Source organism: Rhinatrema bivittatum, chromosome 2 (assembly GCF_901001135.1).
Source record: "Rhinatrema bivittatum chromosome 2, aRhiBiv1.1, whole genome shotgun sequence".
NCBI classification, from domain to species: Eukaryota; Metazoa; Chordata; class Amphibia; order Gymnophiona; family Rhinatrematidae; genus Rhinatrema; species Rhinatrema bivittatum.
Genome location: NC_042616.1, coordinates 196,900,969 through 196,919,482, shown reverse-complemented (window position 1 = coordinate 196,919,482; position 18,514 = coordinate 196,900,969). Strand labels below are relative to the sequence as shown.

Genomic DNA, 18,514 nt, shown 5'->3' with positions numbered 1-18,514 from the left:
TCCCATGTTTCCCGAACTACGTCTAAAATTCCTCTCTGCCTCCTCCCATACAGTAGTTCAAAAGCGGAAAACCTCATCGAGCTCTAGGGCATGTTGCGGATTGTGAACAGCATGTAGGGCAGCAAAGAGTTCCAATTCTTACCATCTTCATCCACAAATTTCTTAATGAGGCCATCGGTCTGCAGGTGATATGCGCAGAGTCTTTACCTTAAGGAGAGTGCAGAGTTTTCTCATTAACTTGGACATGAACAGGAATGTTAGGAATTATTAGGAAGGGAATGGTTAATAAAATGGAAAATGTCATAATGCCTCTGTATTGCTCCATGGTGAGATTGCACCTTGAATATTGTGTACAATTCTGGTCGCCACATCTCAAAAAGATACAGTTGCGATGGAGAAGGTACAGAGAAGGGCAACCAAAATGATAAAGGGGATGGAACAGCTCCCCTATGAGGAAAGGCTGAAGAGGTTAGGGCTGTTCAGCTTGGAGAAGCGACAGCTGAGGGGGGATATGATAGAGGTCCTTAAAATCATGAGAGGTTTTGAACGAGTAGATGTGAATCAGTTATTTACACTTTTGGATAATAGAAGGACTAGGGGGCACTCCATGAAGTTAGCAAGTGGCACATTTAAGACTAATCAGAGAAAATTATTTTTCACTCAATGCACAATTAAGCTCTGGAATTTGTTGCCAGAGGATGTGGTTAGTGCAGTTAGTGTAGATGGGTTTTATAAAGGTTTCGGATATGTTCTTGGTGAAGTCCACTAACTGCTATTAATCAAGTTGACTTAGGGAATGGCCTCTGCTAATACTGGCAACAATAGCATGGGATCTTCTTGGTGTTTGGGTACTTGCCAGGTTCTTGTAGCCTGGTTTGGCCTCTGTTGGAAATAGGATGCTGGGCTTAATGGACCCTTGGTCTGACCCAGCATGGCAATTTCTTATGTTCTTGATCAGCTCAAGTCGTGAAAAAACTTCCATTAGGACAATTGCCACCATTGGGGTTTTCATATTCCATAGCGGTATTGCCTCTAGATATCTTGTGGCATAGTCTAGAATGACAAGGATGTACTTATTTCCTTGAGTAGATCTCTCTAGTAGCCCCACAAGATCCATGCCCACTCTTTCAAAAGAGGTCTCGATTATCGGCATTGGTATGAGAGCTGCTGTCCATTTGCTGGCAGGCTTTGTAAGTTGGCTGTTGAATATGGAGGCAAAGAAGACACTTCAGGCAGCTTTCATGGCAGGCAGGTAAAAGAGACTTGAGCACAATGCAGCGCTCTCTTTTATTGTACATTCATGCAAAGGCAGATGATGTGTCATTACATGATTGACTACTTTCCCCATAGCAACAGACGAGTCCCTACACTATTGGCTTTGGCTCAGGGGGTGTGCACGGATCATCTCATTGGCTGCTGAAATCTATACCTCCTGACTTTGTCCTGCCTCTGACTAGGGAACACCCAGGAATTCAGGGCTAAGCACAAGCCAGAGAAATACATGATAGTCAGGTATCCTTTCCCAGGCAGAGACTTAAGCACAAGTGATGCTTTTATTCAGGCAAAGGTCAGGGAGAAGGGAAGATAGTGTTTAACCCTGATGAAATGGCTTGCTGGCAAAGCTTATATTTCCCACAGTTGGCAATACAACTGGACCTTTATGTGAAGACCTGGCTAATAAAATTGTACCAATATTTTCTCCAGGGTCTTTTCCTCCCCCAGGTGAACCCTAGAAGGTGGTTGTATGCTAGTTTCATGCCTTCTGACGATACAGTTTGGGAACTAGGACTTATTCTATCTATTCCCCCTCTATACTTCCCTTTGTGACTCTGTAAAGTAGATCCCCTTGCATCATGTAATAAAGAGGAATAGGGTCTGTAAGCTGCACCTGTCCACTCTCTGTATATAGCCCACGTAAATGACTCATTCTCCCTCTGGGTCCACCTGAAGCTCCCCAGATCACCCCCTTTTTCCCACTCAAAGGGGCCAGATAAGACATTCTGGATGGTTGGCTGTTCTTCCCCCAACTCTAATCCCTCCTCCCTGGCTGCCTCTAAATTAGCAGAATAAGTGTATTTGTCCTGTTGTCGCTACATCGCCGCTACATCTGGAACTTAGGAGTCTTGGAGTCTTTATGACAGAGATTTCGATCATCCAAGGGAAAGTGTTCTGGAAAGTCCAGTTCTTCATTGTTGTGGCTGGATGAACCAATTGTGAGCTGGTTCCAGAGGCTCTTAAAGTTTGAACAGTCCCATCCTATGACTATGGAATAGGGTAGCCAAGGAAGAACTCCCACCACAATTTTGTCATGGCTGACTTGGGTCTTCAGTTGTACCCAGCTTGTTGAATACTGCCGTTGGTCACTGTGTTTGCATGCCAGGGTCACTACTTTGTCGTGGTCAATCTGGACTTGCTTCAGTAACTCTCTTTGAATGAGCATTTTCACACTCCCATAGTCCACTGCTTGTGTTCAACCACAGTCACAAAAGTAGAGACTCCCTGACTGGGGACATCCATAAAATTACAAAAGTGTGGGACCATGGCATTAACGTCCCTGGGTTCATCTTCCTATGGGAACAGTCTCTGGCAAAATGGCCCCTTTCTCCACACCTGAAACATGGTGGTCCGGCTAAGAGTTGCAGTTGAGGTGAAAAGTCTGGTCATACCTGTGCTACTGGTTATCAGGGCCTCTGGCTCTTAGGATTCCATCATCCTCTACCCAGGTCAAATGGCTTATCTGGAAACTGTGGTGACTCAAACATAGCCTGGGCCTGATAATAGGCCTCAGCTACTTCCAGTGCCTTTTCAACCATAAGGTTTGGGTTTCGGTAGACCCACTTTCACATAGGCCAATACAGGCTGTCTAGGATCTGTTCCAATAGAACCGCTTAGGCTACCTTCATCCTGGTCTTCCCTTCTGGTGCAGCCACTTCCAGTGACATCTTTGAGGAACTTATTCAACAAACTTAGTTTTTCTCCAGCCTGTAGAACTCCCTGCCAAAATCGCTGACAATAGGATTATGGGGTGAATCCGCCTCCCTCCAGAATGGTGGCCTTGACTTTCTGGTATATGGCCTTCCCTTCCGGATTGGCAGTTTGAAAGGTATCTTGACTAGTCCCAGTGAGTAGATTCCCCAGATAGGTAGCCCACCTGTCCTCTGGCCACCTGCCATTCAAGCTGTGCATTCAGAATTTTTCAGGAAACCATCAGGGTCTTCTCCTGGGGTCATTTTAAGTAGTGTCAGTGGCATGGGAGGTGGGCTGGTTACAGTGGTTTGCACAGTTTTGCTATCTAGGTTACACCATATGCTGCTGTATCACCTGCTCTCACAGTGCCTGCTGCTGATCGGTTTGCATTTGCAGGGTACTGTGTAATTGTTGCTGCCCTGTAGCAAGAACCTGGATTATCAGCTCCATCTTCCCTGCTTACTGAGCTGCCTCCAAGCTATGTGGAAAGGAGAGGGGAAGGAAAAACAAAAAAAAAATCTGCTGGCTTGTCTGGCCCTTAGTCACTGCTTGACCACTGATTACACAGACAGAGTTAGCTCCATTGGCCTGTCTGCAGAGGTTTTTTTTTTTTCTTTCTGTGACTGTACACTGTTGCCTGTGCTTCCTGCTTAAGCAAGAGATCCCATTGCTTCTACCATATGTGGTAACTTGGTGATAGTGGATTGGAAAACAGCCAAAAAGAATAAGGAGGAAAATTCTGACTGTTCCTTATATGTGCAATATAGTTATAGTGAAGGAAACGTCAAACAAACAAATGCAGCTCACCTTAAGTTCATGTAGCACACATACATAGCAGGTCTTTGCATAGTATGGGTCCCTGTCTGCTCCCTGGGGCCTCTCTAACCCTTCTAAGCCCTGAGTTCTGGTGAGGTGCTCCTCTCTTCACCCAGTAATCCTTGGGGGGTCTGAATCTTAAGGATGAGACAGCTTTGTCCAGGCCATTAAGATAGTCTGAGGGAGTTTTCTGTAGACACCCTCACAGATGACTAGTGAGAGGGAAGAAAAGGGAGTAAGTGAGAGGGAAGGGGGAAATGAAAGGGGGTGAGTGAAAGAAAAGAAGCAGGAAAAACATTGGCAGTGAGAGAATGACAGTGAGACTGCGGGGGATGGGGGGCAGTGAAAGGTGAGTGTGAAACTCATCTCTCTTGTGTGTGTGTGTGTGTGTGTGTATATATATAAAAGCATGGATTGGTGGGTGTGTGTATAAGAACATGGTGTATGTGTCAGAGAGAGAGCATGAGAGGCCTGTGTATGGGAGCCTGAGATTGAGAACGTGTGTGTGTGTGTGTGTGTGTGTGTGTTTGAGAGAGAGAGAGAACCTGTGTGTGAGTGGAAAGAGACAGTAGGTTTCATATTAGGAGTTACCACCCAGATAAAGGACCTGGGCATCATAGTGGAAAATATCTTGAAATCCTTTGTTCAGTGTGTGGTGGTGGTCAATAAAGCAAACAATATTAGGAATTATTAAGAAAGGAATGGAGAAAAAAAAACAGTGAATGTCATAATACCTCTGTATCGCTCCATGGTGAGGCTGTGCTAAGGAGATAATGTTTAAAGAAGTTACGCAAGTTATGCAAGTAACATTATCATAACAATTTTCAAAAGACATTTATAGGTGTAAAGTACACTTATACATGTAAAACCTATTGACAATTCAATGGCATATAGTATAGGAATTTTCAAAAGCCCACTTACACACGTAAAGTGCATTTACACTTGTACAACCCAATGTTAAGACTTTTGAAAAATTACCCCCTTAGAGTGCTGTGTGTATTTCTGCCACCACATCTCAAAAAAGATATAGTCGCATTGGAAAAGATACAGAGAAGAGCAACTAAAATTCTAAAGGGGATGGAATGGCTCCTCTACAAGGAAAGGCTAAAGGGATTCGGTATGTTCTTCTTGGAGAACAGATGTCTGAGGAGGGAAATGATAGAGATAAGTAGCACATTCAAAACAAAAATATCTTTTTTCACTCAACGCACAATTAAGCTCTGGAATTGATTACCAGAGGATGTAGTTAAGGCAGTTAGTGTAGATGAGTTTAAAAAAGGTTTGGACAAATTCCTGGAAGAGAATTCAATAAACTGTTATTTACCAAGTAGACCTAGGAAATAGCCTCTACTTATCACTGTGCGATAGCAGCATCGGATCTGTTTACTGTTTGGGATCTTGCCAGGTACTTGTAACCTAAATTGGCCATTGTTGGAAACAGGATACTGGGCTTGAGAAAGTGAGAGACTGTGTGTGTGTTGGGGAGCCTGTGAGAGTGAGAGCCTATCTGTGTGTGTGAGTGTATGTAAGAACCTATGTGTGAGAGAAGGGAGAGCACGTGAGAATGGGAGCTTGTGTGTGAGAAAAAAGCATGTGAGAGCAAAAGACTATATGTGTGTTAGAGAGGGAGGAAGGCAAGAAGATAGGAGGAGACAGAAAAACAGAAAGAGAAAAGAGACCCTGAAAAAAGAATTAAGAAAAGACAGTCAAGGTGAAAGTAGAAAAAAGAGACTATGATCAACAGATTAAAAAAATAAAAAGATCAGACAACAAAGGTAAAAAAAAAAAAAGTTTTTAGTAATTGCAATATGCCATCTTTGAAAATGTGCATTTATTATATTTTTGTATTTTGCTCTTTTAGAGTTCCACTGTTCAGAGTCTGGTTTCTCAAGCTTTCTTTTTGGTTTTATCTTCATGTTTCTATTTCTAATTTTTAGCCCCTTATACCCGTGTTAGGTAAGGTTTGGTCTGTGTTCTGCCTGCGTGTAACCGAGGTAAGTATTTCTGCTAGTGTGTATTTTCTCTGTAGGGATTTGTAGTAGTCCAGCTTGTTCTCTTTGCCCAAAAGTTGATGTATTAGAGTTCTAGCGCATGGTGTAATAATTGTATTGCGGCCTTTTCATAAATAACGGTGCTGTTTGGTTCCTGTTTGGTTTCTGTGATTGTATGGTATGGCAAGGTTAAGAACCTAAGAACATGCCATACTGGGTCAGACCAAGGGTCCATCAAGCCCAGCAACCTGTTTCCAAAAGTGGCCAATCCAAGCTATAAGTACCTGGCAAGTACCCCAAAATTAAGTCTTTCCCATGCTACTGATGCTAGAAATAGCAGTGGCTATTTTTTAAGTCAACTTAATTAATAGCAAGTAATGGACTTCTCCAAGAACTTCTCCAATCCTTTTTTAATCCCAGCTTTACTAACTGCTCTAACCACATCCCCTGGCAACAAATTCCAGAGTTTAATTGTGCATTGAGTGAAAAAGAAATTTCTCTGATTAATTTTAAATGTGCTACATGCTAACTTCATGGAGTGCCCCCTAGTCCTTCTGTTATCCAAAAGAGTAAATAACCGATTCACATTTACCCGTTCTAGACCTCTCATGATTTTAAACACCTCTATCATATCCCACCTCAACCGTCTCTTCTCCAAGTTGAACAGTCCTAACCTCTTTAGTCTTTCTTCATAGGAGAGCTGTTCCATCCCCTTTATCATTTTGGTTGCCCTTCTCTGTACCTTTTCCATCACAACTATATCTTTTTTGAGATGCAGTGACCAGAATTGTACATAGTATTCAGGTGCGGTCTCACCAAGGAGCGATACCGAGGCATTATGATATTTTCCGTTGTATTCACCATTCCCTTTCTAATAATTCCCAACATTCTGTTTGCTTTTTTGACTACCGTAGTACACTGAACCGATGATTTCAATGTGTTATCCACTATGTCGCCTAGATCTCTTTCTTGGGTGGTAGCACCTAATATGAAACCTAACATTGTGCACCTATAGCATGGGTTATTTTTCTCTATATGCATCACATTGCACTTATCCACATTAAATTTCATCTGCCATTTGGATGCCCAATTTTCCAGTCTCACAAGGTCTTCCTGCAATTTATCACAATCTGCTTGTGATTTAACTACTCTGAACAATTTTGTATCACCTGCAAATTTGATTACCTCACTCGTCGTATTCCTTTCCAGATCATTTATAAATATATTGAAAAGCACAGGTCCCAGTACAGATCCCTGAGGCACTCCACTGCCCACTCCCCTCCACTGAGAAAATTGTCCATTTAATCCTACTCTCTGTTTCCTGTCTTTTAACCAGTTTGTAATCCACGAAAGGATATCGCCACCTATCCCATGGCTTTTTACTTTTTCTAGAAGCCTCTCATGAGGAACTTTGTCAAATGCCTTCTGAAAATCCAAATACACTACATCTACTGGTTCACCTTTATCTACATGTTTATTAACCTCTTCAAAAAAGTAAAGCAGATTTGTGAGGCAAGATTTGCCTTGGGTAAAGCCATGCTGACTTTGTTTCATTAAGCCATGTCTTGATATTTAGAACACTTTCCACTATTTTTCCTGGCACTGAACTCAGGCTAACCGGTCTGTAGTTTCCTGGATCGCCCCTGGAGCCATTTTTAAATATTGGGGTTAAATTAGCCACCCTCCAGTCTTCAGATACAATGGATGATTTTAATGATAGGTTACAAATTTTTACTAATAGATCTGAAATTTCATTTTTTAGTTCCTTCAGAACCCTGGGGTGTATACCATCCAGTCCAGGTGATTTACTACTCTTCAGTTTGTCAATCAGGCCTACCACATCTTCTAGGTTCACCGTGATTTGGTTCAGTCCATCTGAATCATTATCCATGAAAACCTTCTCCGAAATGGGTATCTCCCAACATCATCTTCAGTAAACACCGAAGCAAAGAAATTGTTTAATCTTTCTGTGATGGCCTTATCTTCTCTGAGTGCTCCTTTAACACCTCAATCATCTAACGGTCTAACTGACTCCCTCGCAGGCTTTCTGCTTCGGATATATTTTTTAAAGTTTTTACTGTGAGTTTTGGCCTCTACGGCCAACTTCTTTTCAAATTCTCTCTGTCTTATAAATGTCTTACATTTAACTTGCCAACGCTTATGCTTTATCCTATTTTCTTCTGTTGGATCCTTCTTCCAGCTTTTGAATGAAAATCTTTTGGCTGAAATATCCTCTTTCACCTCACCTTTTAACCATGCCGGTAATCGTTCTACATATCCTCTTTCTTTTTTTTTTTTTTTTTTTTAGGGTTTTTGTTACTTCATATGGATGGAAACTTTCAAAGCGGATGCAGGTGCCCACACATGTGCATGCATTTGTCGGCCCACACCCAGGGACACAGCTATTTTATAACATACACACAAATATGCACACATGTAATAAAAAAGCCTGACCATGCGCACATGTGTGCTCAATTTTAAGTAGGTGCACGCCTGTGCATGCAAATGCTGCTTCTAACTCATAAGTGGGGGGATTTTAAAAGGCATGCATGCAGAAGCCATTGCCCATTTTACCAGTTAATTCCCAGTTCTCCCGGTTAAGTGATAGGACTTCCAAACCCTCCTAGTTTAATAGCCTTCCTGCCCCCTGTTAGCCCTAACCTTTAAAATCCTGCTGATCTGCCTAGATATTTTTCATTCAAACAGATCACACACCAGGTTCCAATGTACCTTCAATAATTTCCTATAAATATGTTTTTGAAAATTTTTTTTTATATATGTGCACAACTGCCTCTGTGTTTCTCACACCGCCCGCAATGTTATTATTGCTCTTATATCAATGAATGCTCCTCCGTTGTTTCTCCATGTGAAACAATAGTGTACTTAGCTCTTTGGGTAGTGTTTCATTTCCCCTTGTCTTTTCATTGCGAAATGTCCAACTTGCACAAGTTTCAGCAACCAGCCTTCCTCAGGAATCATTTATCGCATCCCCATCATAAAATCGAGAAATGTCTCTTCAGTTGTACTCTCCAATAATCCGGTGTATAAAACATCCTCAGAGCGTCCTCGGTATAACACACATCCCTTCTGCTTGTCTTTGCGGCGGGTGCTCAAACAGGTTTCTCCTTGGCTATTTAAAGTCACCTGGGTTTCTTGGAATAACCTATCATATTCCTTTACGTCAAGGACATCCAGTCTAATTGGTCGTTTAGACCCGTGGATTGTTCAGCATTCAATTTAAAAATCCAGAGTTGTTCCCGATAGTTGAAAGTAGTCTGATTCACCCCAGTGCCTATGCAAAATTGGCTCGGCACGCGCAGGGGGGGGTTGGGGTAGGTTTTCGGGGGGTACGCGCGTACCCCTCTGAAAATCTACCCCATATGGTGCATTTTTTATGCGCTTGTGTGCTATTTTTCATGGACACATTTTTGAAAATTCATCTTTTAGAGAGGAGTCTGGGCTTAGTATTCTCGCTCTGCAACAAATTCAATGGTGCTTTCTCTCTGTTCTAAACTGTTACAGGATTTTCTGTTTGTTAGGATCCTTGCTCTGATGACAACATGAGCTAAAATAGTTCTTAGGCTGACTGAAAGCTCCCTATAACAACCTACAGCCTGCTTTTTCTACCTCTTGCTACCAGTGGCATAGCCAGAACTGATTTTTTTTTTTTTTTGGGGGGGGGGCTCCAAGGTTAACATAGGTGGACAGTAGACATACAGGTCTAAGCCATACTAGTTGTACTCTTATCCATAAATAATGCTTTAGAGTGCACCTGACAAAGAATTTCTAAGTAGTCTCCAACAGCTGTTATGCATCATGAGTCAAACTAAAATATTTTAACTTAATTATTTCAAGCACTTACCAATATTAAACATTCCTTATTAATCTGTATTACTTTTATATTTATTGCATTTTATGAGTATAAAAGAATATTGTGTAAAAAGCAAAGAACATAAACATCAGATCCCATCAATCATGTAATAAATAAATATTAATTCTTTTTCTAGAAAGGCTGAAATCATCATAACTACAATAACATAGCAATAACTACAATAAAATAGCAATTATAATAATCATAAGAACACATGCAGAGCAAAACTAGGACAGTTAATACTATAACCCAATATGCAAAAAATAAATATATTCAAATTCTGGTGTCACCTCAGGAAAATGAAATCCTTCCATTACTAAACACTTTAAGGTGAATTTTAAAAGCCTGATACATGCATCAATTAGGGGATGTATGAATATGTCAGGTAAGCGCAAGCTGAATGGATTTTAAAAACTATCCAGATATACACATATTTGCTGCTGCACGCACCAAGGAAAAGTTTTCAAAAAGGGGCATGGGCAGGGCATAGGCATTCTGGGATTGTAACCTAAAATTGGCTCGCCTGGGTCCCCTGCCACATAAGCTTACTTCTGCTATGGATGACATGAAAAATATCTACAATGTAAAAATTTAACCTAGTGACAATTACCTATATCACAAATGTTATTACCGTATTTGCCAGTTACAATATCCCACAAAACAGGGGATTTTAAACCAATGATAAATTTTGTATAGGAAGGGGTGATGGTTTCATACTAATACTCTGCACTCAATGGGGTAGATTTTATAATTTTGCGCGAGCGCGTACTTTTGTTCGCGCACCGCGCGTATCTTATAAAATCTGGGGTCGGCGCGCGCAAGGGGGTGCACATTTGTGCAACTTGCACGCGCCGAGCCTGGCGCGCGCTGCCTGTTCCCTCCGAGGCCACTCCGAAATCGGAGCGGCCTCAGAGGGAACTTTCTTTCCACCCCCTGTACCTTCCCCTCCCTTCCCCTACCTAAACCCCCCCCCCCCCGGCCCTATCTAAACCCCCCCCTACCTTTTGTTGGCAGATTTACGCCTGCTGAAAGCAGATGTAAATCTGCGCGCGCCAGCGGGCTGCTGGCGAGCCATCACCCGACCCGGGGGCTGGTCTGGAGGCCTCGACCGCCCCTGGGCCAGCACCACGCCCCGGTCCCGCCCCAAACCGCCTCCTGACCCCTCGGACATGCCCCCTCCCCGCCCCTTTTACGAAGCCCCGGGACTTACGCGCGTCCCGCGGCTGTGCACGCGCCTGCGGCCTATGCAAAATAGGCGCGCCGGCACGCGAGGGCCTTGCGCGCGTAAATCCGGCCGGATTTACGCGCGCAGGGCATTTAAATTCCGGCCCAATATATGGACCATTGTAAGGGGGCACTTTGATTTGGGGTAAATTTTCGGGAGGTGGATTGAAGTTAGGGGGGGTGTTGTTACAGACACATTCAGAGGTATTCATTGTACATTGACATAACTGAAGAATTTTAGACCTTATAAGCGATGAAAATTCTAACAAGAGGAGTTTATTTGTACACTGCAGTCTCTGGTAGCTGTACTTGAACAAATCAACTACTTTTAATCACAGGGTCACACATCAAAATGCGTTATGGCGTTATTGCGGGCGTTAGGGCCCTAACACCCATGGTAACACTATAACACATGCGTTATTTTTTGTATCACAAGATGCATATGCACATTTATTAATTTTCATCAAAAGGGAAGAGTTTGGATGGAGTATATGAACATGAGCGGTGTTTAACATTGCGAGCGATAGTGTAACGCACATTATCGCACATTTTAACATCAGAAATAACTACACCTTTTTTCCTGGCATTATGCTGTGCTATATGCCCAAACTAGGATTTGCCGTATTTATCGCAAATCCCGTTTCGATCAGAAGAGGGGAGAGGAGTAGAGAGAGAGAGAGAGAGCCACTGGGGGGGCACACATATTTGTCATCTATTTATACCACTGTAGGAGAGTCAACTAGTAACTTGAGGTGAGATTTTGGTGGTGGTCTAGGGTTTTGAGGGCAGGTTTACATACAGAGTCAGAGGTACAAGCAGCACAGTACACATCAGTGAAGCTTTGATGTGATTTGGAGTGAGGAAAGGGATACAAAGATGAGATTTTTACAATGTACTCTCATCCTAGCTTGATAGGAACTAAGTATAGAGTGCATCAAGCTTGGGCGAGAGTACACTGTACAAATCTCATCTTTGTGTCCCTTTCCTCACTCCAAATCACATCAAAGCTTCATTGATGTGTACTGTGCTGTTCGTACCTCTGACTGTGTATGTAAAACTGCTCACCAGACCCTAGACCACCACCAAAATCTCACCTCAAATTATTAGTTGACCCTCCTACAGTGGTATAAATAGTTGACTAACATGAATATGAGAAGCTTATAAAGAGTCTCTCTCTCCCTCCAGTAAAAGCCCAAAACATGGAAATACCTGTCTGGGCACTTCACAAACTGTGAAGTGAAAATAACAGCGGTGCGATAAATTTAACGCACATTGCATTTAAATATCTATGCAAAGCAGTAAAACAGTGTGTGTTGCGGTAATTCAAAAATTACCCTAACCACGCCCCTTTATTTTTTTAACTTATATTTTATTAATTTAAATGATTACATCACATATAAAAAAAATATGTATTTGAGAAGAAAAAAAATGCAAAAAAACCCCCAATAAGAAATAGGTACAAGCAAAATAAAGACTCAACTGAATAAAGAATCATTTGCACTATGAAGACCACTATAATGGGAGAGAAAAAGAGATTGACCTGAGACAAGGCCCAAAATATAACTTATTAAAATTAGAAAAGAAAATATAGAGCACCTGAACAAGATCCCCATCGTGAATACACTACGAGCCCCCCCCCCCCAAAAAAAAAAGGCTAATAGGAAACCACAGAGGCAACATTACAACCTCTGATATCCTGTAACTGGATAGGATAAAAAAAAAGATATTTAACACCATTTAGGAAAATCAGGCATTTGCAGGGGAATCTAATATTACAAGTAGCACCCAAAGCTAATACTTAAGATCTCATACTAAGAAATTTCTTTCTACGGTCCTGTGTTGCGTTAGATAAATCTGGAAAGATCCATAACTTTTGGTCCTTAAAGAGAGCACCTCAATGCCGAAAAAATAGCCATAGAATGTGATTTCTGTCTTGTAAAAAGGCAAATGGGACCAAGAGTGTAGCTCTGGATGTAATAGTCTCTTGTGAGAAAATTGGAAAGATCAGATAAATTTTGGGAAGCATCCCCATCTGTTTGTATCCGAAGAGATGGAAGATAGTATAGCCTTGCAATTGGTGGTAAAGCTTCCTCAGGAATGCCTAAAATATCCTTCATGTAGGATTTACACAGTTCGGAAGTTGAAGTAAATGTAACTTTAGGAAAGTTAAGTACCCACAAATTCAAGACTTTTGAAAAGTTTTCCAAATTTTCAATTCTGTGTAAAGATGAGATGGAATCTGTAATAATCTGAGATTGCACTGTTTCCACATGACTAATAGAAGAAGTCAAAGCAGAAATATTTTCCTCGCATTGCTGCAATCTAGAATCTTGAACAGATACTTTAGCATGTATCCAATGAAAGAACCATTAAAGAAGAAACAGTCTTATCCAAAGAAGCCATAACCTGCCAAAGAGCGTCAAGAGACACATGAGGAGGCTTAACCAGAGCAGGTCTGACCTGAATATCCGAAATGACAGTCTGTAATTGCAGTGAATCGACTCCAGTCAATGGGGCTGAATCTCCATTGGTTCCCTGCCTTCTTCTGACTCCCAGTGTGGTTTTGGGCAAGAAACCCCTCCTCTGTATCAGAGGAACATTGCTAGTCAATGCGGTAGAGTCGCTGAAATCAATTTGTTGTTTCAGTGACAAACCCTCCGCACAAGCAACGTTGCTGGAAAGCCATGGGGCCAAACACCTCGGGGCTGAGGGAAACCTCCGCTGATGACGGTCCGGATGCCTCAATTCCAGCCAAGCCGTTCACCGGCATGGAAGTCGAAGGGGTATTAGCGCACTCCGGCATACCTGTTTGTCGCAGTCGTCCTTCTTCAGGAAAATGCCGCACTGCTCCCTTTCTCTTCCCCATGCTCATACGGTAAAAAGAATATTAAATCCGAAGCAGACAAGGGGGAATTAAAGGAGAGCCCAGGTACGCACATCTGGTTCAGGAGCCATCTTGAAATTTATTGCAAAATGATGAATCTAGGCATTAGTGTGCTGCGGCAGTCAAAAAAGCAAACAGAATGGTAGGAATTATTAGAAAGAGAATGGTGAATAAAACGGAAAATGCCATAATGCCTCTGTATCGCTCCATGTTGAAACTGTACCTTGAGTACTGTGTACACGTCTGGTTGCCACATCTCAAAAAAGAAGGTACAGAGAAGGGCAACCAAAATGATAAAGGGGATGGAATGGCTAAAGAGGTTAGGGCTGTTCAGGTTGGAGAAGAGATGGCTAAGAGGTGATATGATTGAAGTATATAAAATCACGAGACGTCTAGAATGTGTAAATGTGAATCAGTTATTTACTCTTTCAGATAATAGAAGGACTAGGGAGCACTCCATGAAGTTAGCTAATAGCACATTTAAAACTAATTGGAGAAAATTCTTTTTCACTCAGCACACATTTAAGCTCTTGAATTTATTGCCAGAGGCTGTGGTTAGGGCATTTAGTATAGCTGGGTTTAAAAAAGGTTTGGATAAGTTCTTGGAGGAAAAGTCCATTAACTGCTATTAATCAAGTTGACTTAGTAATAGCCACTGCTATTGCTGGCATTAGTAGCATGAGATCTACTTAATGTTTTGGGTACTTGAAGTACTTGTAACCTGCACCGGCCACTGTTGGAAACAGGATGTTGGGCATGATGGACCCTTTGTCTGATCCAGTATGACATGTTCTTATGTTTTTAAGTGCAAAGTGATGCACTTAGGGAAGAGTAAGTCAAATTATATCTACATGATGCAAGGTTCCACATTAGGAGTCACCATTCAGGAAATGGATCTAGGTGTCATCTTTGATAAATCATTGAAATCTTCTGTTCAGAGTTAGCATCAATCAAGAAAGCAAACAGAATACTAGGGATTATTAGGTAAGGAATGGTGAATAAAACAGAGAATCTCATAATGACTCTGTATCTCTCCATGGTGTGTCCTCATCTTGTAAGCAGTTCTGGTCACAACATCTCAAAAAATATATAGCAAAATTAGAAAAGTTAGTAGAGAAGGGAAACCAAAATGATAAAGGAGATGGAATGATTACCCTAAGAGCAAAGGCTAAAGAGGTTAGGACTCCATCTTGGAGAAGAGACAGCTGAGGGAAGATATGATAGAAGTTTATAAAATAATGAATGGAATGGAACGAACAAACAAGCATTAGTCGGTTGTTTATTCTTTCAAAAAGTGTAGAGACTAGGGGACACAAAATGAAGTTACTAGGTGATACATTTAAAACTAAGATAAAATATTTTTTTACTCAATGCGTAATTAGTCTCTGGAATTAATTGAGGTAAAAGCTAGTAGTGTAGCTGCATTTAAAAAAGGTTTGGACAAATTCCTGGAGAAAAGTCCATAAACCATTTCTAAGGTGGAGTTGCAGAAATCCACTTCTTATCCTTAGGATAAACAGCATGGTATCTATCCCTTGGGATCCTGCCAAGAGCCTATCATCTGGATTGGCCACTGTTGGAAACAGGATGCTGGGCTTGATGGATCTTTGGTCAGACCCAGAATGGCAAGTCTAATGTCCTTATTTAACTGCAAATTTGTCATAATATTTTGTGACAGGATTGTTATAAGGTAACTTAAATTAGTATAACTGGTGCTGGCCCAGTGCACTGCCATGTGAGAGACATGGTTTGATTCCCAGGCCAGGAAGTATTTGCAGCCCCTAGAGGGAGGAAGCGTCAGCCACAGTTCAATGGTGACACCTGGTGACTAGACTTGTAGTGACAGTCAGATTCCTGAAGGAGTCACAGTTTGTAGGAAGGACTTTCACTGTGATGGCTGGACAGAGTTGGAAGGGGGTTTAAAATAGTGGAAATAAATCCTGGATAGTTGCTTATAGCAGTGGAGCCCAATAGAGGCTGGTTCTTTTTGAGCTGGAAGCCCAATGGAATAGGAGGACAAAATAATAATAATAACTGGAACTTGTGCTCTCCCATGAGAACAGTGGCTTATTTTTATCCCAGAGAAGTAAGATAAGTTTGCAGTTACTAACTATAGAAATAAGGCTAAACAAACACATTGTAGGTGATGCTTTTTTTTTCTGGGTTACTAAATGTTAAGGAGTCAAGAGACACAAGTGGTAAGGAATTGCTTGCAGTTATATGTACAGTTATTCATCTTGAATTAATTATACAGTGAGCAATTTTCTCCTTTTATTTTAAGTTCAATCTTTGATTTCTGTTGATAATTCTCTAACTTGCCAGGCTGTAGGTCAAAAAAGTAAGAATTGGAAACAGAAGTACAGTGCTAGATTCTATCAGCTGACTGGAAAATTTGAGTAAAAGGAGTTTTAGGTATATCACTATTGGCAAGTTACCAAGTGAAAATATTCCACATGAAACTTATTCCAATGGAAAATCATAGACAAGTTTTATAAGAATTGTTCTGATTCTGCTGGAGCATGGTAGTATTTTATGCTTCAGCTGATTTTTTTAAAATAATAATAATAATAAATCTTTTGTTTAATTTCATTTGTTTGAAATTTGTTTTGTCTGAATATTAGATATGCACCTTATGTTAAGGAGTTTCTTTATTTATCCTGTTGTTGCTCTGTATTTCCACCCTGTGCTTGCATGAACCCCTCCCCCGTTTTTCTCCCTGTTATTGTGTAATTTCAATCCTATTGTTCAAATGTGAACTGGTATGACGTACCCTCTAATACCGGTATAAAAAAAGTCTTTAAATAAATAAATAAATAAATAAATAAATATAGATAGACCTGTAGCATTATACTATAAAACATGCAGATTTTGTGCCATTTTTAGGGTTGACACACTGGGAACCCATTGTGCATTTGTTTTAAAGTGTCGAATATAATATATTTGGAAGGCTAATTTAGGATATGGAATTCAGTGCATTTTTAAGGTCTCTTAAATTCTTGAAATGAGACATTACCTATGAGAAAGAAAGCCCTATAGAAAAAGCAATAGAAAAGTTCAGAACAAAAATGTAGAAATGATGGCGCTCTCCCTGCAGGTATGCTACAGGTAAATGGGAATAATTCAAGAAAGATGACCAAAGGTCTGTGGGGTAGATTTTATAAAAGTTTGCCCGCGCGTATTTTTGTTCGCACACCAGGCGCAAACAAAAGTACGCCGGATTTTAATAGATACGTGCGTAGCCGTGCATATCCTTTAAAATCCGGGGTCGGGGCACGCAAAGCTGCCCAAAATCGGCAGCCTGCGCGTGCCGAGCCGCACAGCCTGCCTCCGTTCCCTCCAAGGCCGCTTTGAAATCGAAGTGGCCTCGGAGGGAACTTTCCTTCCACCCCCCCGCACCTTCCCCTCCCTTCCCCTACCTAACCCCCCCCCCCCCCCCACCTTTGTTTTAAAAGTTATACTGGCCGGCGCACGATTCCCCTGCCCGGGAGCTGTTTCGGAGGCCTCGGCCACGACCCCGGGCCGGAACCACACCCGCGACACCCCCCCCCCCCCAGGAAAGCCCCAGGACTTAAGCGCGTCACGGGGCTTGCGCACGCCACCAAGCCTATGCAAGATAGGCTTGGCGCGTGCAGGGGGGGTTTGGGGTAGGTTTTCGGGGGTTACGCGCGTAACCCTTTGAAAATCTACCCCTTTATGTTTGTTTTTCAGTTTGTTGAAAGGATTATGAACTTACCCTTGAGTTCAAATCCAAGGAAACTGTACCTTCATTTCTGAGTATAGTTATTTTCTTCTAGGATGCAAAAATGTAGAAAGATCCAGATATTATTATAGAAACAAAGCTTTTCCTTAGTATTTGAACTATTAAAAAAAAAAAAACCAGCCATTTGGACAGAAGACTCCATAGAACGCTGCATTGTGAGACTAAATTTAGGAGCATACTTGGGCTGTTTCTGAGGAAGAATGACGGTAGCTGAGTCACAGATATACTTTCTGTCCAAGAATAGAGGAGAGATTTCCTGAGAAATATAGTTCTTCTATGATATGGTCTTCTGGTTTTGATGGAATTCAGCTTTAACTGAGGAGTATATGAGGGGATGGAGTAAAATCTTAGGGCCTGATTTTCAAAAGCATTCACATTCTTAAAACTAGGTTTTCCATGTGTAAATGCACTTTACCTGTGTAAGTGGGCTTTTGAAAATTGCTGCAGTATATGCCATTGAATTATCAATAGTTTTTACTCGCGCTACGAGCACTTAACTCGGGTAACTGGCTTTTGAAAATTGCTCTGATAGCATATTATGTTTACATGTACAACTCCTTTGAAAATTCATCTGTTAATGTCTCTTCTTTGTGTGCAAGGTGTGCATAATCATAAGGCTTGGAGGTAACTGCATGGAGTGGCAGCTACTTCCCTTAAGAAAAACATGAGGGTAACCTGCACGGCGTGACAGATGCTACCATAAGAAGCCTGCTGAGCAAATTGGATGGACCATTTTGTTCTTTCCTTCCGTCATTATTATGTTTCTATGTTGTTTCTGCCAGCTTTGTACCATCGTGTAGTTTATGTGTGCTGTAGAGGAAGGAACAAGCTAGAAAGATATGGGATTCTAGTTAGCCACAGGAGCCCATTAAATATTTATGTTTATATTAGAGAACATGTCAAAGAAATTGTACTTAAATCTTAGTGCTGCTTCCATTCTTATCATTGGTTCCTGCTGCTTCCCAAGAAAGTTTCACATAAGTTCCCCAGTACTCAGTTTC

At 41.5% G+C, this 18,514-nt stretch overlaps 1 protein-coding gene across 1 annotated transcript in view; it reads left to right on the top strand.

Moving 5' to 3' along the window:
• Positions 1-18,514, top strand: part of CRPPA (CDP-L-ribitol pyrophosphorylase A) — a 490,539-nt gene that overhangs the window by 469,993 nt on the left and 2,032 nt on the right. The gene's annotated exons all lie outside the window — the stretch shown is intronic.